Source organism: Diabrotica virgifera, chromosome 3, assembly GCF_917563875.1.
Source record: "Diabrotica virgifera virgifera chromosome 3, PGI_DIABVI_V3a".
Taxonomy (NCBI): Eukaryota; Metazoa; Arthropoda; class Insecta; order Coleoptera; family Chrysomelidae; genus Diabrotica; species Diabrotica virgifera.
The window spans coordinates 163,507,786-163,535,303 of NC_065445.1; the positions used below are offsets into that span (position 1 = coordinate 163,507,786).

General features: G+C 32.3%; 1 protein-coding gene and 2 long non-coding RNA genes across 4 annotated transcripts in view; 2 read left to right on the forward strand and 1 right to left on the reverse strand.

Moving 5' to 3' along the window:
- LOC126882202 (uncharacterized) overlaps positions 1-539 on the forward strand; it is a 157,130-nt gene extending 156,591 nt beyond the window's left edge. For both annotated transcript variants that reach the window (XR_007697216.1, XR_007697215.1), the window contains exon 3: positions 358-539. This is a non-coding gene — a long non-coding RNA (uncharacterized LOC126882202). The remainder of the gene's footprint in view (positions 1-357) is intronic.
- LOC126882197 (replication factor C subunit 2) overlaps positions 1-27,518 on the reverse strand; it is a 238,026-nt gene that overhangs the window by 206,943 nt on the left and 3,565 nt on the right. The window lies entirely within an intron of this gene.
- LOC126882207 (uncharacterized) lies at positions 13,199-16,220 on the forward strand. Its single transcript, XR_007697222.1, has 2 exons — positions 13,199-13,651; positions 15,155-16,220. It is a non-coding gene; the product is annotated as an uncharacterized LOC126882207 (long non-coding RNA).

Genomic DNA, 27,518 nt, shown 5'->3' on the forward strand with positions numbered 1-27,518 from the left:
AGTAAATAATAAAAACAATAAATATAATGAATACTAAATACTTATTTGTTTGTGAAAAATCTATTTCTTTGTGGCTTTTTTGTAATTAATTATTCTAATGGGGAAATAAGCCACAATTTACTTGAAAAAATAATTTTATTAAGGTTTCTACTTCCACATCGGATGTCGTTGTCAAAATACAAAATGTTCATTATTATTATTTTATTTATTAAATATTATTTATTATTTATTTAAATATTATTTAATATTTATTTTTTTATTATTATTATTTATGCATATTATTACCTGTAAATAATATTTCTTCTGATTGTTAATTGTAAATATAGAAAAATTACCTTTTATTTTATTTTCTTTTAGAATCAGCTGAGAGAAGTGGTCTACAAAAAACCAGAAAGGAAACGGAATATGTGGCTACGAAAAGCAAAAGAAAGGTTTACAAAGCAAATGTGACACATTTTTTTATAATATTTAGGAATGTCAGCAAATTACATTAAAAAAATGTATATAAAGATTTTTTGCAATAAAAATGTTTATATTTATCAAGGATGTATTATTTGGTATGGCCATATATCGTCAGTGATGTGACAGTACCTCCTATCTGTTTTTTTCAAGAGATTTGTAAGATAGACTAAAAACTTGTTTCGGCCACCTCCTGTTTTCATATATTTTTTGACTTGTTTTGCAGTAAATTCAACTATCTATTTACTACAAAAAAAGTCAGAATACATACGAAACCAGAAAGTGACCTTAAAAAATGTTTTTCGTCTCCTGCAAACCTCATGAAAAAACATATAGGAGGTATTAGTCACATTACTGACGATATATTTCAGTGAATGTCTAAAAAATATACTGTGAATGTTCAAAGAACGTTCGTAGACATTCATGGAATGTTCTAACAAGACATTCAGTCTAAAAATATACTGTGAATGTCCAAAGAACATTCATGGAATGTTCCAACAAGACATTCAGTCTAAAAAATAGACTGTGAATGTCCAAAGAACATTCGTAGACATTCATGGAATGTTCCAACAGAACATTCTAAGAATATTTAAAATGCTGACACAGCACTTTCCTGGTACTTTCCAGGGACATTCGTGTGCATTTGGGGACATTCCAGGAATGTTTTCAATGTCCTGTGTGTACATTCTAGGAACATTCATGGAATGTTTTGTGTTATTAGGGAGGTCATTTGAAAGGGCGTTTAATTCTCTATTCAGTAATATAAACATTAATATCATTAGGTATTTATACAGGGTTGCCAAAAAAAATTTTGAATTAAATTAATTGGCGCAAAAAGAAGAATGTATGTAATTTATTTAACTCAAAATACATTGTACTGCTGTCAGAAAATAGAAAAAAAGGTTTATTTCACAAATAAACATTTTTTTTCGCTTAAATTAAATCACAAACAGCCTCCCTCCTACCTATTGGCAGTTTGAACTTTTAATTTAAGCTAAAAGCAATGTTTATTTGCAAAATAAACATTTTTTTCCATTTTCTGACAGCAATAGAATGTATTTTGAGTTAAATAAATTACATGCATTCTTCTTCTTGCGTCAATTAATTTAATTCAAAAATTTTTTTGGCCTCCCTGTATAAATAATGATATTAATGTTTATAATACTGAATAGAGCATTGAACGCCTTTGTAAATGAGCTACAACACGAACCCATATTCCTATTTAAAAAAATAATTACGTCATCACGCTCGGATGGATGACGTCACTAGTTTGAAATATATGCCAAGAAATTTAATTTAAAAATAAAAATCGACCTGTTTCGGGATTTTTCTCTAAAATCGTCCATTTTAGAGAAAATGAATTTATTCCATAATTTAGCCCCTCTCTGTATATCAGGAGACCGGCGACAATCTAACCAATAGTTTAGCAATAATTAAAATGTTAATTAAAAAATTTCGGTCGAAATAATAACCAGAAAGATTATGATACACCAGAATAACTATGATTTTCATATAAAAAAGCACTATACCTATTCAACGTACCTTACAGGATTGAAATTGGACCATTTGAGCGGTCTCAGGAATGTTATAAAGAAACAATTTTTTGGCTTATAAACAAATAGAACCCCTCAGAAAATATTAGATTAAATTAAATTAAGTTAACGCTGTTGAAAAGAGCACGGCTTCTGTGTCCTTTTCGAAGAAAAACAAATTGAATTGCGAGGAGTGATTCCAGGTATAACCGGTCAAATTTGACCGGCATTTGCGACAGAGTTATAAACAACAGGATTTTAATCTTTGAACCATTAGATACCTTTTAATTCCGGTCCTCTTTGTACATACAAATTTTCATATCTTCAAGACACTCATAACAAAAAAGATTTATGTCACTGTCACCAAATTATTTAATTATTGATAAATAATTACTTCCCTCAAATTTTAGTTGAAAATTAAAGATTTTGTTTGGAAAACCCGAATTTTCCGAAGAAAATTTCCGTCGAAGGAAATTGGAATAAATTATCAATGTGCAGAATTAAATTACTGTCAATTTTTATGTGAGTGTTTTGGTTTAAAGTTAAAATTTTCGGAGTTATAGAGCAATAATAAAAAAAAAAAGATTTCGGAGTGCTAATTTGTTTATAAACAAAATAGCACACTTTCTGTGGACTTTGCACAGCTATATTACTAATATAGGAAATCTTAAGATTTGATTTCAGCATGTCCAGCAATAAAATAGCTGGTAATTAATTTTCCTTGTTTTTTACTAATTTTCCCAGATTATTACCTCACATCTTTCATTGAGTTGATGATTCATGTTGTGGACATTCTCAATTATTATATTTCTAATTTAATACTATTCTATCTAATTCCTCAAAACAAGCAAATTTCAATTAAACCCAGCTATGATAAGTGCGTTCGCGGGTGCCTGTCGGCGACTAGTCGGCGACAAATTAGCAGCAAAACGCATGCGCACTTTAAAATTATATAAATAATATCGTTAATAGATAAATATACAAGGTATATTTACCTATTATAATTTAATAATTAGTTATTAATATTAATTTAAAGTAAATATACCTTGTTTATTTATCTATTAACGATATTATTTATATTAAATGAGGTTAGAAATTGTCGGCGACAATTTGTCAACTGTACGCGCGAACGCACCTATTATAATACCTTTTGATTTAGTTTTCCTTGCAAGAAATAAACAAAACACTTCTAAACTAAACCTAACCTCGCTTTTGGCCATTCATTCATCTCCGTGTCAAATAATTTCGACAGTCGCCATATTGAAAGCGACTTGTTTTTGGTCGAAATTTGATTTAGAATCAGGGCCCAGCAGCGGGATTACGAACACTCGATGCGAGATCGCAAAACGAACCGTAGGCAAACAGTTGCGGCTAAAACTCGCCCTGATGGAATACAATGTTGCCTAATTTACTGTTTTGTTCCGACGAAGCGTTAATAACCGCTATGAATTCCAAGATTTTATTGGTTAGAACTGCCCACGTGATATCTGTGTTCGTATTGGTCAAATGATTAAGAATGACAGAGCGGGATATTTAAATACCAATATTGTATGCAAAGTGTCGTTTCAACAAGAAAACAAGTCTGCTGACCGAGGATAACACATAAATATTTCTTGTTTATCTTACAATTGACAATTTTTGTGATAGAAATAAAAGTGTTGTAGAAAATCAATATTGAAAAACAGTATTGATTACAAAAACACTATTTATTCGTTTCTACTAGTCTGCTTTCTAGACTATACCTAGTCTCATAAAATATTTCTTTTATCTCATAAAAAATATAAACAATTATTGTATAGTAATAATATTATTTTAATTTATTTCAGTTGTTCAATACAAACACAGCAGCACTAGAATAGATCTTATAAATTAAATTATAAATGCATCAAAATTAAAAACAGATAATTTACATAAAAGTAAATATACTGGATATGGGGAAAAGTAATTTAGGGGAAATTATATGTTATATTATATAATTATGATTTTCTTCGGCATTTTGTGAAATATAGGACATGTTGTGTCTTGTGTCCTTTTAAAATGTCTGAAATTTCATATTTCATTTACATTTGGATTTTTAAACGTATGTATCACTTATTAATATGTTGCTACGATTTTTGTTTCTTTGTGGAGAAAAACCGTTTCTGTGGTTCAATGTTTTTACATATTGAAACTTTTAAAACACTTCAATTTTTTTTATGCAAATTTTGATTAAATTTTTTGTTGCATGTAGGTATATTTGACAAGACAATCTAAAAATTTCTGTCACTTAAATTATCTAAATCGGGTGTATGTATTTACAAGCATCGTCAAATCTTCATGATCTTTTTTATTGCAAATTAAATTGATGTTACTTAAATCCTTAAAGTCGTGGTTTCACTATCAAATAATTTGATCAAACAGTTTGAGCAAACTCAGGAAGTGACGCCACAACTGCAGTTTGTTCAAATTATAAAAATCTAGTGGTCACACTATCAGTTTAGTTTGATCAAATTTTGTATTGAGAGTTGTGGTAGTATATCAAAACCCACAAGCATTCCAACACTTTAACGAATAATAAGCCCCAAACTCTCTATTGTAGAAGAGAGACAGTAACTAACCAAAAAGAAATCAAGTCCTGATTAGGAAAAATCTAGAAAACAAACAAGAGTAACTATTGGCTACAAAAGCTGCTGTACAAAAATCAGTGTGCATGCTGAAGAAAGCAAAGCAGGGAATGATCAATGAAACAATTTTAATGTGTAGCTAGGCCATGATTGATAAACATCCAGGGGCTCACAGCTTAAATGATGCAGTCGCTTCTCAATAAAGCTAGCTTGTGTCAGTGACTCAATATTTATTAGAAGAAACTTACATACTGAAAGTAGGTAAGTTAGTATGAGTCTTCTAAAACAGCATAAGCTATGTTTTGGGTTTCAAATATGCAATAATTAACACTCCCAGCGCCAGTGTATTCTTTTAGATACACACTGTCCTCAACACTGTGTACCGAAAAAGATACACATGGCTTGTTGTGTTCGATCTGTTGTGTCACCTAAAAGGACACACTTACTTAAGTTTTTATATGTAGAGAATAATGCTATGGCCTGAGACAATTTCCTGGTATAACTGGGTTTGGCCTTACGACATGAAAAGATAGGTTGTATGTAACTAGAAATTCGTATGAAAAATGTTGCCATGTATGGGCCAAAACAATTTGCTCCAACTCATTATGCAGGGAAAGATTCAAGGAAAATGAAGCATAGGTAGATGCTATACGCTGTACGGATGTACATCAAACGAACTTTTCAGAGCAGCCGTCTACAAAGTCCTAATAGCTATAATTCGTCAGCTACAACTTTTCCCATATGTCACGATTCATTTTCAAACAAATTAAGTCAAAACATAAAGTGAAACGTACGCCGATGTGTGTAGTATATAGTATACAGTATACAAAATGTATATACACATCGACATTCGTTTCACTTAATGTTTTGACTTAATTTGCTTGAAAATGAATCGTGACGCATGGGAAAAGTTATAGGGGACGAACAATAAGATGTATTGTCAGAGAAATAGCAAATAATCCCAAAAAAGTGCACCAAAATTGAGAGATGAGGTGGAAAGACAGTTTGGAAAAAGATGTAACCCTGAAACAATTAGACGGATATTACAAAATAATAATCGACATAGCTGAACTGCAAGAAATAAATCTATCAACCAAATAAATAAGCAACAAGGAGTTTTGTTTTCTTTACTAATTTTAGCTGGTATCAAAATCATACACAAAATAATTAAAGGATTATTGTTATTTAAGTATGGTATATCTGAAACCCAAAACATAGCTTATGCTATTTTAGAGGCTTATAGTTAGTAACTTACTTTCAGTATGTAATTCTTTTCTAATATTGAGTCACTGACACAAGCTAGTTTTATTGAGTAGCGATTGTATCATTTCAGAATTGAGGCTGTGAGTCACTGTAGGTGCAGTGCAGTACAATAATTTTGCTTATACAAATTATCAGTAATAAATATTTATTTACATCATAATAAAAATTCCATCACATAATGATGTCTAACATGATACAATAAATTTATTCTTTTTATCATGGATGTCTAACAGCTGATTGTCACTCTGACCAATATGAACACAGATATCACGTGGGTAGTTCTAACCAATAAAATCGTGGAATTCATAGCGGTATTTAACGGCTCGTTTTGTTCCGTCACAAATCGTCTGTCATTCCATCAGAGTTGCCAGATTGGGGTATTTCCCCCCATTTTTGGGGTAATTTGAAAGCTTCTGGGGGAATTTTTTTAAGCTGTAATGGCTGGGGGATTTTTTGGGGGTAAAAAAAATTGTGGGGGGGATTTTAGGGGGTCATGGTCAATTAAATTTGTGAATGTACATAGAACATTAGAATAGAACTGCATAATATTATTGTACTCTCATAATCGAAGATTATGGAACCTATGAATTATTTTAGCGCCCTCTGTTGATAAATACATTTTGGTTCACTGTTCTCTATACATTTGACTACTAAAATTCAAAAATCATGGATTGGTCTACCTCTACGTTTTACATGCATGGCATGGCTAATAAGATATAAAATGAAATGATGGTGTAAAATGTACATAGGTTTGTTCCAACATGAACTTTTGGACGGTCCAGAAACCGTCACGAAACTACTTGTACCGTTTGTTGTGCGCATGTTCGTAATTGTATCGCCCAGTTATCGTCCCATGACGGTAATCATATATTTGTCATTTTTGTTGGTGACAGCTTGTGTGCTTTTAGTCGATCAAAGGCTCAAAAACTTTAAAGAATTAAATCCTAGTGCGCAAGTCAGTCCAACCAGCACATTATGCATTTGCCCGATTACTGAAATGATCATCACGAAACCGTCACCGAAAGATCACAATTCTTGTTGGAACAGTGGGAAGGACGATCCGATGACGATCATATTTTTGTTGGAACGGATTTTGTTTACTGCGCAGAAGCGTTACCGTTTCGTGACCGTTCTCGGTCGTGTTGGAACAAACCTCATATAAATGAAAATAGAAATTTTCTTTTTTAGAAATAAGCACCCTGCTCGCTCATCATGTGTAAATCATAGAACAGTTAAAGTCTGTCCGCTAAACTCATACAGAACTGGCTAGTCATTTTAGTAGGTCATTTTTTTTTGTTTTTGCCAGTTGTGTCTGAGTTTAGCGAACCGACTTATTAACCATGCCATGCATGTAAAACACTTTAAATTATTTCCGAGGGTTCATAATTAAATATATTAACTGAAAAATTTATAAAAAGACTAGTTTTCACTCTAATGGCATATAACATATCCCACCAGAATGAAAACAATGGGAACCTTCTCTGGTTACACCTCCGAGGCTTCTACAATTTGCAAGCCATACGCATTGAAATTGAGAATGGTTATTCATTTTTGAAAAATTTATGTTTTTTGTAATTAACCATTCAATTACTGTTTTTGAGCTTTATAATGTAATGTATCAAGCTGCTATGGTGTGAAGCATTGTCCATATAATATAATTATTCCTACTTTAATAACTACTCTTCAAACCAGTGTAGGAAGGTATCTTTATTCAGTAGCTGATTATGGTAATCAGCTAGTTTGATATCAAATAATGTTAACAATATTATTAGTAGGGGAGCGAAGTATGCTAAATGTGCAGTCACTCGAGCGCTTTGGGGACCTATTGGGTTGTGAAGAGTAGGTCCTCAAACCAAAAAAAGTTAAGTAAAGTTTTCCATTTTAGTGGGCGCTTGACATTTTTTAATTTAATTTTCCATTTCTAACAATCGTTTCTTCCGATTATAGCGCCATCTATCCATAATTTGAAAAAGTGTTTCGAATAAAAGTTGCTTATTTTTACGTAAAGAATCCAAATCTGGAATAAAAGTTTGGGGCACCTATCTAAGATTTTAAATTAACCCCCCACCCTATCTCCGTGGGGGTCGTGTTTGTATCATTCGATAGATTTTTCAAAAATATTGATTAAGTGTATTTTGCAGTTTTTCGATCTAATGTTTATTTTGCGAAATATCGCGGGATTTGTATTTAAAATTTTAAATTTACCCCTCACCCCTCTCCGTGGGGGTCATGTTTGGTATCATTGAATAGATTTTTGAAAAATATTGAAAACGTATTTTTTAGTTTTTCGATCTAACGTTCATTTCGCGAATTATGCGCTTTTTTTTTGTGAAACTTTTTAACTCACCCATTTCCTTATGCCCCGCTCAAATCGTCAGATTTTTGAAATATTCGCCCCGAGCGTTAACAAAGTGTCAAAGCAAAATCGACCGACCTGCTCATGGTGGCGGATTTTTGAAATTTTATAAGGACGCTTTGTGTATGTTTAAATGAGACATTTAAAAAAAATGCCCTGTCACGCTAGTGATATTATGTATTAATATAAACAGAAACTAAAAACGCACTTAATCTGATATAAATTCTTCACTTTCCAATATTGATTATCAGTTCGATTTTGTATACATAACCTCACTATCGCAGTTTATGTCAATAAATCTTTATTAACGCAAAAGAAAATATTTTTGTTGCACTATAAATTACAGTATAAATTAATAACTAATGAATTCTAACAATTTTTTTCGGTTATTATCACTACAAAATAAAATATTCAAGTTTAACAAAATAATCCCATAAGACTCAATGTTAAAACGTCCTTACAAAATCTGACAGCGTGTCACGTGACTGTAAGTAGAGGGGAGACGCACGGAGCCAATATACTGTTTTGCATGTCCTTAACTTACCTTATCTTAATCTGACAATTTCAAGTATTTTTAAGGATAGATTTTTTTTTTCGGGCCCCCTTAACGAACTCCCCTGTGTTAAGAGCCAATATATGGTAAAGGTACAGCTACAGGGCATAAGGTTTCTCCCCATATGATAATCTGACGCGCTCGAGTAACTGCAAAAATCCCCGCTTGGGCTCCCCTACCATATTGTTATTAATCAAATTATAAAAATCAAAACAATAACAACAAACAATCCCTTCCCTGAGTGACCCTGAGGCCTGAAATGACATTGACAATTGACATTTGAATTTTGAATTCTACGAACTGCTCATGCGCATCAATCAGAAACCAGTGGTGGCGGCAAAAATTTAAATTTGGGGTATTTGAGCTTCAATTTGGGGGAATTTCAGTTTAAAAGTGGGGGATTTAGAAAATCACATCTGGCAACTCTGCATTCCATTCAAGTCATTCTGTCAAAAACAAATTTGGTTTTGTTTTCAAGAAAGTTCTACAATATTTTGTTTTGTTCTGTTTTGTTGAAGTTCTATTTTCTATTTGGTTCTATTTTTTAGTCATGAAGTAAGTAGTATCGTGGGATATTTGAAGTTCTTGGGTACTGAAAATTCAAGAAGTTTTAAACTGGTCATCTTATTTTGGCTGGAAAAATAGAGGAAAGTTCTGAGCATACCATCAAAATATAATATAGTTTATTCCTTCAGTAAGGTCCAATCCCCACGAAATTAAAGGAACCCTACCTTTCACAAATGGCATGAGCATTAGCACAGCCTCCTAAAGCTTACAAGCCGTGAAATGAGAAAATTGGCAACGTTGAAGCTAGTCCGATGGTAGTCCATATTTACTTTGTTTACATTGGGAGTTTATGCTAATTTTGTTAATTTTTAGTGTATTATTGGTGAATTATTTGATTAAAAAAGAAAAAGTATGTACCTCTTATGTGTATTGTAATATTTGTGTGATTACTAATAATAAGATAATATAGTACAAACTGTTAAATTCACAACCACAACATCGCTTTAGTAACCACAAACCCCATCTCGATAAGTGTTAATTAATTCATTGGTACAGGTACAATTAATTCATTTTTCTTTTATATCCTTTATTATAACACATTAAATTAGAGATGTCCAGACACTGCAGTGTACCAAATGACAAATCAAATTATGCAACTTACTTTAAAATATGAACAGGCCCAAAGTACATTCTCTTTTCCCAAAAACGATCACCTTCGTAATCAGTGGATTAGATCTATTAACCGTGAAAATTTTACAGTAAAGTAACTGCTAGTTCAGTGGTATGTAAAAAACATTTTGATTCGACCAACATATTGAAACTAACTTCTTTACCGAAATTTGACATACCCGAAGTTGAAAGAGAATGCAATCCCAAGCATTTTTGAAAATCAACCTTCATATTTATTTAACCCAAAACCACCAACAAGAAAAAATCCTGAAACTAGACGTGCTGAAATAAGTCTCTGGGAAGAAAATATTGTAAAGGAATTTGAAAATGAAGACCTTATCATAGCTTTCAATCAACTTGTACATGTTAGTGAGAAGATTGAGTTAACAAACTGACAGATAAAAGTTGTAGAAGAAAGGATTTGTAATACATTATTAAATATTGACAGTCACTGCAGTGATGAGTGCATGTAAGTTACAGTAAAACCTGCCATATCCGGATCAATGTGGCGACAGACCGATCCGGATATGAAAAAATCCGGATATCAAGACTACTACTTCTTTTACAGTCTCTGAAACGTTTTCTCCTTCATACATTCCAGTAATTAACGCCGTCAATAACTTTCGTCAATAGACACGTTTTATAGATTATATAATACATTATTTCGCCTTCTGTTAGTACGTTGTCCAACAACAGCCGTTCTTGGTGGATTTCGGTAGATCCGAACGGCGCAGAACCGTCCGGATATGGGGAGGTCCGGATATGGCAGGTTGTACTGTATTTCAAACATTAATATTACGAATTCAAAGGAAGGAATTACTTGTATCTGTATATATAAGGACAGCCCACTATAACCTCAGGATTTAAAATGGATTTTACCATTCGACTGTATATTATCGTGCTGGTCACTAGAAAATCTGCTATCCAGGTATTCTTTTTGTTTGAAAGCCTCAATGACAATAATTTTAAAATTACTAAAATATGTAGTGAAATTGACAGAGTGATAGAAAATACTGATATAGATAAAATAAAGGGAACTTTGGCTTTTGTGAAAAATCCATTATTGTTACTAACAGAAAGTAGGCAAATATTCTCTACCAACAGTTCTTTTTGCTCTTACCATATATAATCAGGCAACGTCATGCTATATCATTCGTTAGTACTTTAATTTGCCCACTAAAAGATATTTACAAATGATTACATCATATTTTCATGTATCTCCTGATGATCAATTAGAAAATAATTATTTGTCATATGTAGCATCAAATTTGAATGATCGAGAAAAAGTAGCCAATTTACTTGTAGATGAAATATGTATATGTAAATCCCGGAGTTCTTTATCACTCACAGCAAATTACTGGAGTTGCTGCCAACAATGATAAACAATTAGCCAAAACTATTGTGACGTTAATGTCATGCTTCTGTCATAAATATGTCGTATAACCCATATAAATAATAATATAAATATACGACACATGACGGAAGATTGAAACAAATGAGAATCGTTGAAAAGCTCTATTATCCTAGTATTATTTTTGTCATTTAAAATGCCAATACAATGTATGTGTTTATAAATTTATTAACACACTGAGAATAATAAAATCAGACACCAATATAATGTATTTTTTATTTATAAACTTATTAACAAACTGCAGTCCAGTAAAAAAAATTATCAACATTAACCTTATGGTGAATTATATTTTAAAACAAACACGCACACACACAGAATTTTGTTGTACTAGATTTGCTCCTGGTTGAAAATGTACTGTCACAGTTTGTTCTATATCAATATCAATAGCATCTTCATTTGATAGTATTTCAAGGTTTTCTCTATTAACTACTGCAACAGAAGAAGAGGTCCAGATGACCAAGACATGAAGACTCGGGGATCCACAACAGAAGCAGTTCAAAGGAGAGCGTGCAACAGTGGAACATCAGTGAAGAAATGAAATATATTAAGTGAATGTATTATAAATATTATTAGGGCAATAAATGTATTTATTTTTATTTTATTTTTTTATATTAACTACCTTGACATTTTTTATATAATAACTTTTATATATGAGCCATTCCACGAACATACGCCTGTTTTGGATTACTTCGACAACGAATATTTTACTGTGCAACATAAGAAGTACGAAAGTAAATGGCGCTAATAATTGGCTCCAATAAACAACAATGTAATTTGCAATTTACTTTCGTTCTTCTTATTTTGCACAGTAAAATATTCGTTGTCGAAATAATCCAAAAGAGGTGTATGTTCGTGGAATAGGCTATATTAACTTTCTGCCTAGTAAATCTGAACTAGCCTTTATTATTTTTTGAACAAAAGGTAAACTGCATGTGATTCCACATGTCAAAATAATAGAAAATGTTCTTTCACTAACAATACTTAAAGCAATTATTAATTATACAGCACTTCAACTGCTGGCTGAGGATTCTGCCATTGTGTCATTGGGTAGTTGATGACTGGATATTCACTCCCCTAATAATACATTGTCCATAAATTCCTCATTTTATATACCCATACCATGCAAAAGTATTTAACAACTTCTAAAATAGCTATTTCTAATTGTATTGCCATCAAATACTATGGACTCTGCGTCTCTGCCATGTAATAAAATGATTATTAGGTTGTAAGATGATTGTGGTATTCTTCAAATCACAAAATAATTAAATTTAACGTGTTACTCCTTTCACTGATCTTATTTTAATTTTAACTAGGATCTTATTTATCCCTCACAACTGGTCACTTGGTCAGAATCTTCTAGGTTATTTTTATATTATACATACATATTCTTAATGTCCTTTGTCAAAATAAAAGTTAAAATACGTTTTCGATAATTCTCTTTTATTAGTCATGTCGTTTATTTTTATTTAAAGGATCTTTTAACTTTGTTTTCGCGATAAATAACTCTCATTATTCTGTTGTGCTGAAATTATAAACAACGGGACTATCGGACTCGGACTACCTTAAACAGCTGTTGCGGTGTTGCCTTTCTTAGTTCACGGCTTGTAAGCTTTAGGAGGCTGTGGCATTAGCCAAATGGGCGCCGTCCAATTCACCTAAAACCTTGAACTTGTCAAACGTCACGCGCATGTCCTATACGCTCCAACTCGTATACAGTCACTTTATCGAGAGCCCCAACTTATATACGTGACATTTCACATACTCGGGTGATTTTAAGCTTAATTTCTTAATCGGAGTAGACCACTTATAAATTTGCAGATTATTTATTTTATTGACAGATGACAGTCTAGCTTGAAAAACAAATAAATTTTTATGTTTAGTGTTTATTTATACATAATATTCATTCTACATAATATATAAAATATAGAACTAGAACTAGAACAGTCTACACGTTTATACTAATCAAAGATGTAAAAAAATTGATATTTGACTCTGATTTACTGAATGGTCATTAGGGGGGAAATATTAGCCAATATGAAGAATAAAAGCTGTAATAGGTCATTACTTCCCAGTGACTAAAGAAATATTAAATTCCATGGAGTTTTTGGTGTCTACCGATAGGATAGCATTAAATGGATGATGAATAAATACGGGATATTGCTGAAGCCACTAATAGACAGGTTACAAATTAAAAGTGGTATCTTGAAAGAAAGTTAAATCTCAAGTACTTTTGGACAAATCGTCTCATATGCAAAGGAAACAGGTCTCCACATAGTTTGTTAAAAAGCCTTGTTGTAGGTGAGTAAAAATATGTGTATTACTGTACTTAGTAAATGAGAAACAAGAATAAAAATCCTAGAAGTTGTTCTGATAATTCGACCCCTGCAAAGAATAGGGCTTTTCATTCACAGTCATTTGTTTCGAGCTTATGTCATGTGTCTCATAATATTAATATATCTACGGCATACGTTATTGGTATATACAATAATACAAACCAAAGACGTATGACGTAGATATATTAATATTATGTGACACATGACAGAAGCTCGAAACAAATGACAATCGATGAAAAGCCCTATATTTATCAATCAACGCTAATAGGGCTTTTCATTCACAGTCATTTGTTTCGAGCTTCTGTCATGTGTCATCTAATATTAATATATCTACGTCATATGTTATTGGTATTCCCAATGATACAAACCAAAGACGTATGACGTAGCTAAATTAATATTATGTGACACATGACAGAAGCTCGAAACAAATGACAGTCGATGAAAAGCCCTATACCCTTGTAACCAGCATTTATATTCTTCAGAAAAAAAGATAGCAATTTCTTTGATATTTTTAATTGCATGTAACATTTTTTCAGTGTAAGAAGTAATTACTTATATAAATGAACTCTTTCAGAATAAGAGAATAGGTTTTTGAACTACGGCAGTTACAACTTTTGATATAAATATAAAGTGCATCGAATAATCTTGTAAGGGCACTTACGATGATCTTATCTGACACATATGTAGTACCTACCTGCACAAAATTATCAGAACTTAGTAGCAAATAAAGTTGTAACAACAGTTACGTGGAGAATAAAACAACTGTAGTTACTGTGTTATTCTACAAATAATTCAAATATTTTTTACATTTACGGTATTACCAGAAATTTTTGAGGTCTTTATATCTGAGGAAATTTGGGATTTATCCTTTTAAGGTTTCCTATAACTTGCAGAGAATGCTTTTTGACACTGTGTTGTTGAGCGAAAGACGTAGAAATGCCCAAATCATTTTCATATTTAATATAGTTTATCAAATCATAGATTCTCCTACGATTTTTTCATTTATAAATTTTAATGTACCAGACCAAAGACTTAGATGTAGACACACTTTATTTAAAATAACTCCAGAATATGCAAACTCCCCCATGGCAAACTGCTTAATGGCAATGAACGATTTTATTGTGAGTGAAGACCTTGACCTATATAATATGAAAAAGAGTACTATGCTACATAAACTGTCATACCCTTATTTATTGTTTTAACATGTATTTAATTTATTGTATTGTATAAATTATTGTATGTTCTTATTACCTTGTATTGACCAACTGTGCATTTATAATTGACGTCCTTGCTGTAAATGTGCAGTATAAATAAATAAATAAATTACACCATTCGAACTCAAAATCGCCAAAAATTTTAGTTACAACGATATTCTATGCAGGGGTCGAATTATTATTCTGCTTCTGTTTTTCAATGAGATTTTGGTAATTGTTATACATAAACCTCAAAAGATTTTTTTTCTTTGCAGGTGAATATGTACAATGTTGATTATATAAAAACCATTCAGTGGGGCAGAATCCATGGAAAAGATGCCATAGGCCCATGGAGCACCTAAGACAAAATTATAGTCTTAATTTATGGCTAGCAGATTCGAGACTCCTTGGTAGTCCTGATGGAATTATTAAAGAAGAATTATGTTGTATTAGCGATTATGATGACATGTCTAATGATTCTATACTTTTCTCTTGTTCACTCCCAACTTGAAAATTCAACTGTGATCTGGTTTCCCTTTACTGGAGCATGTATCGGAAAAGTTAGAGAGAGTTAAAAGAAGATTTCTGATGTACTGTTCTTTTAAATTGTGTAAGCCATATTCTTATTCTGGTATGATCAATTTATTGAATCTAGATTATCTTCTTATCAGAAGAGTTAACTTTAACTTGATATTTATTTTTAAGCTTGTAAATGAGATAATCCAATCTTCTGAAATGCTTCAGCTAATTTGATATATTTCTTTCCGTTCACTGTGTCACAATTCACTTTTCTTTGTTCCTTATCGCAGAACTAATTTATGGTTCAAATACAGGTATGGTATGGTCTGACCACTATGCATGCAAATCAGTTACCTCATAATTGTTTAGGTTATGTATCAATTGCCTTAGGAATTTATTTATTGTATTTGAATCAGTCATTGCGAAAACAATCTTAGTCCATATTTTGGGTAAAATGACGATGCTTTTTGACGCCATGAAATTTACATTTAAACATATAAACATTTAAACTTTTTTGCCTTTTAGAAAGATTCATTCATAACCATAATACTTATATAAAATATAGTATTATCTAGGAATATCCAATTAATGAAAAGATTTTTACGTTTCCTGAAAAATTTACACATTGTAACATGTATTGTTTTCGCAATGACCGAATCATTTATGTATTTCTAATTTTATAAATATATTGTATATATTTTAATGCTGAATCCTTATATAATTTTGACAGTGGTTTTGTCTCATTTGTTAGTAATAAATACCTACATATCAATTAATTACCTAATGTATTAATGTAATATGTAATAAAAGTTCCATTAAAAATTTATTTTTATTCCCAAAATACATTCTTAATAGAAGTAAGTCTACTAGACGTATTGCTGGGATGTCCAATGAAGGTCCAATTATATTGTGGACATCCTCTCAGGAAGCTCGGGAGACGTTTATTAGCGCGACATTTTGGACCAAACTATGCCGTCTGATGAAGGTCCAAATGACACCCAGTAAACGTCCCCTCAGGACGTTAGGTGTATGTTTGGCAGCACCACATTTGGATCAAAATATAAAGTTGTTCATACTAAAATGGACGTTTGAGGGACATATGTGAAGGACTTTCACTGGACGTCCGTGTGCTATTAGGGAAATATTTTGAATGTGTATAATATGCCCTAATTGTTTATTAAAATAATTTTCAGTTTTTCGAAATTAGATCTTCCTTTACTTGCACAAAAATAATATGTTTACTTATCTTAAATAATAGTTAATTAAATGAGTCACTAGTTTATTAAGTATTATCTATGCTTTAATCCAGCCTTTAACTAAATGCAATACATAACTGTCGAGCCCTATAAAGTTTAAGTGATATTTCTGCAATTAATTTTATATAAATTGAATAGAATAGAAAAAAGCTTTATTCTCAGGATTCACAAGTTTACAAAAATAAAAATAACAGTAGGGAGAATGGTGTAAAATACAATTTATAAGGGTTTCTGAAACAACCTACACTTAACATAAAAATAACAAGTCTCCTTGCAGGTCAGCTTGAAGGTATTCTTCCACTTTGTATGGTTCTAGGTATATGAGTAACTGTTGAACAGACTTTCTATATTCTGTAGTTTTCTCAGATGTTGTTAGTCTATGTATTGGTACATTATAGTTTATAAAATTGTTTCGTTTATTAGAATTATGGTTTATTACGTGTTTCATGAATTTATGCCTACTTCTAAAAATGAAAAGGAAGCATTCATATACACTCTGGGGCAAAATTAACCGGCCACCTTAAAAGTGGGTCATTTTTTATGTCTTATATCTCCTAAACCTGTTGTCCAATTTAAGTGATTTTTAATATGTTATAGCCTTTATTCCTTGACAATATCACTATAATAATATTGTTGCTAAACAGGTAAATTTTCATTGTATACCGGGTGTGCGAATCAAACTGTGTTTTTTTCTTAAAGTTTGCATCACCATGTGGAATATTTTAGCATTTATAAAATATTACAAAACCTAACTATAGCATCATGTTTTCTCAACATTCTGTTTTTTGATTCATTAGCTGATCTTGGATAATAAAAAAGTTAGGTGCTTTAACAACTAGACATGTTTTTTATCAATACAGGGTGTTTTTAAAAAAAATTGACAAAGTTTAAGGGGTAATTCTGCATGAAAACATAATGACAGTTTGCTTTATAAACTTATGTCCGCAAATGCTTCATTTCCAAGATAGGGGGTGTTGAAATTTTTCTGACAAACTGACGATCTATTTATCATTTTAAAACCGGTTGAAACATGCACATGGAATTTGATGGGTTTTAAGACGTAGTTATTGCACATTTTTTGGCATAAAATTAAGCATTTACTATTCACCATTGGCGCGCATACGGGTAATATGATTGCTCAAATTACCCGTATGCGCGCCAATGGTGAATATTAAATTCTTAATTGTATGTCAAAAAATATGCAATAACTACGTCATAAAACCCACTAAATTGCATTTGCATATCTCAACCGGTTTTAAAGTAATAAATAAATCGTCAGTTTGTCAGAAAAGTTTCAACACCCCCTATCTCGGAAATGAAGCATTTGCGGACATAAGTTTATAAAGCAAACTGTCATTATTCTTTCATGCAGAATTACCCCTTAAACTTTGCCAAAAATTTTTAAAAACACCCTGTATTGATAAAAACCATATCTAGTTGTTAAAGCACCTAACTTTTTTATTATCCAAGATCAGCCAATGAGTCGAAAAACAGAATGTGGAGAAAATATGAGGCTATACCCACATAACAATGATGTTCGCATCATGTTCTAAGCATATCCTACCAACATTCGTCGAAGTATATCCTTTTTAGTATATGCGTAGTACAAGCATAGCATGTACCATAAAAAACATTCTAAATTTCATGTTCTTTGCATGTGCCTCAAAGAATATTCTTGCACCGAATATACTGAGCACATTCGGGTACGTAGTATCTCGGAATGTTCGTAAAAGTTTATTCTTAGAATATACCTTAATCGAATATTCTTAGTATATGCGTAAGTATATGCAAAAGTATATGCTTAACACATACTTGTATATACTTTTAAAATATCTTAAAAATAATATACTGTATGTACCTATAGGAAGAAGAATAATGTTAGCCTATATAGATTATCAACTTCGCGTTAAGAATAATTAATCAAATTTATCTATTTTGGTAGGCACTAGTGAACTATCTAATTCATTTTTTTAAACCGTTTTAATTGTATGGTAAAAAGTTTAAAACTTAATTCTATTGAAGAAAAATGAGAAATTCTCGTTTCGTTTTCAGTTGAAATGAATATACCATTTTGATTTGAGTTTATACCATACCTAAGTATTTTTACCTATAATTTTCGGGAATCCGGAAACGGCCATTCTGACCCTTGCATTGCATTTTATACCTGCACAAGGGAAGGGGGTAGGTAACAAAAGAGCAAAATATGAAAATAGTTTCCAGTACAGTTATGCATGCATTTATGTCTACGCTGTTAGGTAGGACCAAGTATTTCTAGCTACAAGGACTAAAACATTTTTAAGAACATAAAAAGCAGTTTGAAAATAATAAATTCATATTGGTACTTCAATATTTCCTAAATACCTAGTAAGTAAAAGTATGTATAATGTATATAGATACCTATAAATTTTAGTAATTTACATACATATTATATATATTTGGCTATTATATAATTATATAAGCAGCATTTTTATTTTGATGTGCACATAATAACTAAATATATTACTTATATTTTATATATAGGCTACTTACCCATATAATATTTATTATACATAGGTACCTATATAACTAACTAAAGTTTATATATTTTATACTTACTTTTTACGTAATATTGTAGAATGTATAATAACTACATTCTCATATGCAATTAGAATATGTAAATATAATATATTAGTAGAACCAAAGAATACTAACACACCCAGTGGGTGTGTTAGTATTCTTTGGTAGAACCTATAGGATGAGATTGGGTGATGTTGAAAACATACTTCTGAGAAATACAGCACATCCTTGGAATATTCTTCCCATATACTAAAAATATGTGCGATAGTACATTCTAAGTATATATATAGAAGGTATATAGCACTTCCTTGGAATATTCTTCCCATATACTAAAAATATGTGCGATAGTACATTCTAAGTATATAACTAGAAGGTATATAGCACTTCCTTGGAATATTCTTCCCATATACTAAAAATATGTGCGATAGTACATTCTAAGTATATAAAAATAGAAGGTTTATAGCACCTCCTTAGAATCTTCTAAAAAGTATGTTCTTGGTATATACTGAAAAGAAGTGCGGTAGTACATTCTAAGTATATACATAGAACGTTTAAGTACTGTAATGTAGTATATACTCAGTATATGCTCTGCACATTCGCAATGGTAATTACGCATATTCTAAGTATATACTTTTTCTGAAAAGTATGTTCTATGAATCTACTAAGAACATGAAATTGTTATGTGGGTAGTTAGGTGTTAATTTCAATATTTTATAAATGCTAGAATATTCCACAGGGTGATGCAAACTTTAAGAAAAAACAGTTTGATTCGCGCACCCGGTATACAATGAAAATTTACCTGTTTAGCAACAATAATATTATAGCAATATTGTCAAGGAATAAGGCTATATAACATATTAAAAAAATCACTTAAATCGGACAACAGGTTTAGGAGATATAAGACATCAAAAATGACCCATTTTTAAGGTGGCCGGTTAATTTTGGCCCAGAGTGTATAGTATTTTTACTATAAAAGCGATATTACGTAGGTCAATATTTTTGACGTAAGAGAACTGTCAAAAACTAGAATGTGACTTTTCTTATTGCCATGTTTATAATAAACATGGCAATAAGAAAGTCACATTCTAATGTTTTGACAGTTCTCTTACGTCAAAAATTTTGACCTACGTAATATCGCTTTTGTAGTAAAAATACTATATGTATGTTCCTGTTAGTAGGTTGAGTTTTTTTAAATTATCTCTACATGAATCCCTGTATTTCAAGTTAAGTACAGTTCTGATACTGATTCTTTTTTGTAATATAAAAACCTGTTCAGCCATACTACTTTCCCCCCAGAAAATTATTCCAAAAATCGCAATACAGAATGAAAATTTGAAAAAAAAAATATATACCTAGGTAACTAACTCGTTTACATTTTTCGTCCAAATAATTTGCTGTTATTCTGAAAGAGTAGCAGATAGATGCTAATTTGTTACAGATCTCATTTATATACACTCAAAATCTAAATGTTGGTCAATATGTAGGTACCCAGAAATTTTGTGCTTTGCTATAGTGTAGGTACCTAGTGTAACCATTTGCGATTTAATTGAAACAGTTTCTGGTAAGGCACTATTATTTATTTTAGTGACGAAACAGATATAATTTGTTTTTTCTCTGTTCACTATGAGTTTATTCATGTTGAGCCATCTCTGTCCTTTCTCTAACATATTATTAGCGATACGATAGGTATTCAATAAATTATTTAAGGATGACTCTATAGTTAGGGGCTGTCCATTAATCACGTGAGGATCGAAAGGGGGGGAGGGTTCCATAAAAAATCACGAAAAATCACAAGGGGGGTCTAATAATAATATCACGTGTATTTATTTATTAAGGAAAATGCCCGAAACTCAACTGAAAAGTGGCGTTACATGTATTTATTTTTTCGTCAAATGCACACAATAATCGAAAGTGGCATTGATGTGGCTGATAAAAAAAATCATTTCTCATTCTAATATTATATAAACCAACAACACATTAATTTTCTTTGGTTCCACCCAAATTTCTGTAGCGACACGGGATACTTTACATGGTAAGTATTTTAAGTGTGTAAGATAAGAAAGGACTCTTACGAATTCTTTTGTTTTAAATGCCCCACCAGATGTTTCCACTTAGGAATACTGGTCAGGACTCTGCCGTCTTCGATATGGGCTTTTAGTCTTAACATGTATTATAGATACCTACTATCTGATAAATTGGTACAGTAGTGGGAGTTATTCTGTTGTTTTGGCACTGAATATCTACGAATCTATATAAGAATCGGAGGCACATTTCTTCTTATTGGATCTTAACAATAGAGTATTTGACATATATTCAAACATGTTTATTGTTACAAAATTTTGGACAGGGTGATCAAAATATTATACTATTCTATTAACAAACTCAATATTTTAGCTCATGTATCAATACTTCAAAAGTCTTGCCCATGCCCTACACAACTTTGTCAAGCATGATCTAGACCCTAGAGCAATATTTATCTTTACAAAATGCACCTGGTATAAGCGCGTTCAATCGCGTTGAGAGAAGAATGGCGCCTTTCAGCCGGGAATTATCTGGACTTACACTTTCGCATGATTCCTGTGGAACTCATTTGGATGAACAAGGGAGAACAAGAGATCATGGACCTTGAAAAAAAGAACTTTCAGAAGGCTGGTGAAGTTTTCTCAGAAGTATAGAGTAATATGGTTATTGACGGCCATGGCGTCGTAGCAGAGTATGTCAAGCCAGATAACATTGTTGAAAGTTTTATTCCAGATCTGTCTTCCCAGCAGAGGTATAGCGATGAGCATGTGTGAGAAAGTCAATATTTGCTATAGGTATATAATATGCGGAGTTCTATACGATTCATTCTTTCGGAACGCTTCGTTATACCTCCTTACCCGATTTTGCAGTCGTCCGGTGGCCTATATATTCAAGAGCATGATGAATGATGATAAGATCCATCATGCTCCATTTCTTCTGAGACAGTCTCTCTAAATTACTCCAATGTATGAAGGCTTCGGCAAATTGATTTATGACCCGTATTGCCCTAGCCTGCAGAAGGATCATCAGATACTTTTGAAAGGGCATGTCAGCGGTGTGCACTGGACTTCTGTACAAAGAAAAAAGCTAAAGCGCATGTGAATACTTGTCACAAGCAACTGAATCTGAGAAATAACACTCTAGAGACGTACAATGTTCGTCCTTCCTGCATCCTCACGCGACGATCGAACGGTAGATCGAGAGAGATTATCTGCGTAGTGCGCGAAAATGATGACGCCGAATGGCTTGATGAAACCATGAAACTGATGTCGATCTTCAACAAAGCACTGTGTCAACAACTGACTTGCTAGATGCTTATCCAGTTGGTGTTAAATAAAGTCTTGCTCATTAGTGATCTCACAATACCGTACATTAAATAATGTTTATGTATAATACATTTAGTATTTAATACTAATTTAGTATAAAAATGTTTTTCGCATTTTTTTCATTATTTTTGTCAGTCAAAAACAACCTGCAACCTTTCTGTCTACCTCTAAAGGCTATTATTGTAGTCTTTAATTTTTTATAAAAAAATTAGATGATACTTATCTACCTACTATACGTGTATTTTATAGATATAAAAATAGATTTTTTGTAGATCCTAAAAATTACACGTGATATAGGGGGTAGGGAGTAAGTCTTAAACCTCACCATGTATCACCAATGGGGAGGGGGGGGGGAGTTAAAAAATGCCAAAAAAAATGTCAAAAAAACCATCACGTGATTAATGGACGGCCCCTTAAAATGTTGTATGTATCATCTGCAAATTCCACAATAAGATGGTGACCAACTTATTTTTTGTTCAACACTTTGCAAGTAGGTGTACTTCATAGGTGAAAAAAACAGGAGAAAAAACGATAAAAACTGTATTTTCTTTAACATATTTTTCTTCGGAGTGGATTTTTTTTGCTAACTGAGGATGTTCGTCTAATAATGTAGCCACATCCGAACAGCTTTCATTTTGCATATTAAATTTGACTGTTATGACAGATAATGTTTTTACAGAAAGTTGCGACTTCTGACTGCTCCAATAATCATTCCCTAGTGAAAATACCCTTTCAACAGCGGCATTAGTGCCTGGACAACATAAGGAAATTTCCGTTAAAACTTTTAAATTTTTATGTGGGATATGATATAATATGTTCTTCTCTAAAATGCCGAAAGATTTCTACCCGTCTTTGTCAAATCCTATTTTCTCATCGTTCCATTTCTTCAAGTTTTGTTCATTTAGATATAAATTTACTCTTCGAATTTCTTCAAAGAAACTACAATGAACGGAAACTCTTTACCACCCTGGCGTGCTGGAAACGGCAAGCAATATGCACGTGTGAAATTCAAATCACTGTCAAAATAATTTTAAATATTTAATTAATAAAATTGAAATAAAATAATATAAAAAATGTTTTAGAAATATCAATGAGTATAAAATTATATACCTAAATGAGTACTTTCAGAGTAGGTACAGGATTTGAAAAGAGTACGGTTTGCGAAAAAAGAGGGCAAAACTCAGTAAATGAGTACAGTTGGTCACCTTATTGTTATCTGTAATTTCTGAAGTTAAATCATTTAAGTACCTACATAAAAAACAAAGAGAAGAGGACTCATAATACTTCCCTGAGGAATTCCCACCGAAATGAGATCTTCATCAGAGAAGCAATTATTTCCCCCGTACTCAATTTTTACTTTCGGTTTGATACAATAGGTATGATTTTATCCAATTATAACTCGGCCCTCTAATATCAGTATATATACCTAGTATTTCGTGATTTAAAGTATCAAATGCCTTTGATAAATCTAAAAATATGCCCATGGATATATATCTGGTTTCATATCCCTCATTTATCTTTGTTATAAAATTATAAATGGCAGTTTCTATAGATTTTCCCTTAAGGTGCCCATAAGTTGTGCATGGCATAAAACAGACCTTCACTATAGAAAAAACAAGAAGCCTGACACACATGATTGTTTCAGAAATCTTAGATGATGGGAAGAGGCTTAATTATTGGATGATAATTTTCCAGTAAAGTGGCATCACCTTTTTTGTGCACTGGTTTTATTACAGCCATTTTTAAGTTGTTTGGAAATAACCCATTTATGAAAATATTGGCTATTTTTTACGTTTTCTGTGTTATTCCTTTAAATTTTACTTTGCATTTATATATAAAAAAAAGTTGTTTTTAAAACTCTTTAGCGATGTATTAGTAGTAATCTGCTTATAATATAATATTTTGTGAATTCCTGTCGAAGGCCGACATGATCAAAAAAAAGAAGACAAATCATGTGACGGCAATAAATCTGTCTTTTAACTTCTTCGAGTTCTTCGGGTGCAAAGATGGCAACGTTCATATCCACCGAGAGAGGTAACAGAAAATTACTTTATGAAGGCTACTCATACAACAAAGTAGGTAATTATTTTGAAAAAATTTATTGGCGATGCGATCAGTTGAGAGAAAATTGCAGGGCTACAGCAATAACTAATGCTGTAAATGAAGTGAGACTTGGAAAAGTACACAACCATGCTCCCTCTCTCACTGAAGTTGAAGTAAAATGTGTAAAGCACACTATCAGGCAACAAGCAGCGTCTACAAGTTCTACAGCAAGGGATGTTGTAAGCAGCGCCCTGCAAGGAATATCAGACGGGGTGAAGGTACATCTTCCGAAACTCAGAAACTTGGAGAAGACGGTGAGTAGAAAACGCCAACGAAGTGCAATTATCCCCCGTGTACCTCACTCCTTTAGGGAACTAATTATTCCAGAGGACCTAAAGAGAACCAAAACATCAACCCCTCAGGATTTTATTCTAAGCGATAGTGGAATAGAGGATCGAAACCGTATAATTATATTTAGTTGTAATTTAGACCTTAATCGTTTAATCCAATGTCAGACATGGCTTGTCGATGGCACGTTTAAAAGTGCTCCAAATCTGTGGTACCAACTGTGGATTATACACGGGGTCTTTCACAATAAAGCAATACCCTTCATATATGCATTTTTTGCCTAACAAAAATGAAGTTACATACGAGCGAACTTTGATAAAAATTTTCCAGAAAATTGACACAATTCGACATGGAGCAAGACCTAATACAATCGTAATTGATTTTGAGATGGCAGTTGTTAACACCTTTAGGCGGCTAGTCCCAAATATTAGAATTCATGGTTGTTTTTTTCATTTTTGTCAAGCAGTTTGGCGTAAAGTGCAGCATTTAGGTTTTGTGCAATTATATAAAGAAGATGATTATTTTAAAACGTTAATAAAATCATTTTGTGCTCTTTCGTTTGTGCCACCGGCAGAGGTTTCCCAAGTATTTGAACTACTAGAGACTGAGTTAATTGAAAGCTTCGGAGAAGATGAAAGATGCCATAGTTTTATTGATTATTTTATCGCAACCTGGGTTGGACGTACAATTCCGCAAAGAAATCCATGTTTTGCAATTGGCATGTGGAATTGCAATAATATTACTCTGGAAGGGTTACCCAGGACAACAAACGCAGCTGAATCATGGCACCATGCATTTTCTACCATATTCAGCTGCAAACATCCGAACCCTTACTTAGTAATAAAAAAGCTACTACACGAACAGTTACGAGGGGACTACCAATGTATTCGGCTGGAAGCAGGACTAGATCCACCACGGCCGAATAAGTACCAGAGGGCAAATGAGCGGCTACAGGATTTACTAAGAAATTACGAAAATATGCCGTTATTTGAATTTTTAGAGGAGTGTGGCCGCCATGTGCATTATGTCTAATAATGTATAAATAATTGTATAAAAAATGTACTTTTAATAAAACATATTTGTATTTTTTATGAATTTTTCATGATATGAGTACCTATCCACAAGCCAATGAAAAACTCTTTTTTTAAAGTCAATCACAGTGAATGGTAAAGTGTTCTTCATTCTCCCTGTCTTTTTCCTTTTTTTTTCATAGATTTTATTGATATTACTACTTCATCACTACTTTTATCCAAATAACAGAGCCATACAACAAAGCTTGAACAAAATACTACAACAAACAGAATGGAGCTATGAAGTTAACATTCTCTGAAGCACTAGAATTTTGTATGGTTCACAGACTTTAAAAGGAACTATCATCGTTCTTTCACCTGTGCTCGTGACCTTCATCGTCTTTCTCCCTTGCATCCAATCAGAACATGTTGTTAAAGTGATTCTCATCTTATTTCCCTCTTGGCCGTGCACAGGCTGCTCTTTCTAAGCTAACAGATGACGCAAGAATTGCAAAATGACCAAAAATTTGACATTCATATTTTTCCCCCTAACCTTTCATATTACAATACAATATTAAAGTAATTCGCTATGTTAACCCTTAAACGCCCAACCTTTTTTAGGTTCCATGTACGCCCAAGGGTGGGTAAAAAATGTCCACCTCGAAAATAGCTAATATATTTATTGAGAGTTGTTGAAAATGGATTAAACTTAAGAATCTTATGCTTAATAAACACAGCAAAATATTAATATAAACAATTTACAAACCTTACAACAAAATTACAATGTACATCAAAATTAACATACCAGTAAAAGCCAGTAATTCAGATTTGTCGATTTTCTCCATATTCTTTCTTTCAGCCTCCTCATTGGCGGATAATTATGTAGATTATGTAATTATACATCGATAATTATATGGATTATCTTCCTACCAACGAGAAATTATATAGAAACCTTTAGTAACAAGTTTTGCCAAGGGTGTACTTTTTATGCCCAGCCATATTTAACTCAAGATGCTGCTTTTATTTTCAAAAATATTGGTAGAACCAAATTAACATTCGATAATGGGTTGTCTTTTTAACAATAAATAATTTTTAAAAAAAATTTAAACACGTAATAAATATGTTACAAGGGAATACGCATTAGGTGGACATTTTTTACCCACCCTTGGGCGTTTAAGGGTTAAGTCACAACGACGATCTCTCGTGGATTTCGGCTGAACTAGTTTTAGGGTGTTTTCAACGTCAACAAACGCTGAGCGCACATGCATTTGAAAGAAGTAGGTAATATTCATTATTTATTTTTATATGTTTTAAATTGGACAATATAAAATGATGAACATGGAATCTTCACCTTTCAATAAAAGTTGGTGTAGATGTTGTATATGTTACAGTACGTATCCATACAAGGGCGAACCCCGCTCCGTGTAGCAGCTCCACATAGTGGATATGTCAGTGAACCCTGCTCGGCGATCATCCTTTTCGATTCAACCGGTTTAGGTGTATATGTAGGGGAGCTCACACCATATCCATTCGAGCTGGGTTCATCCTTGTATGGATACG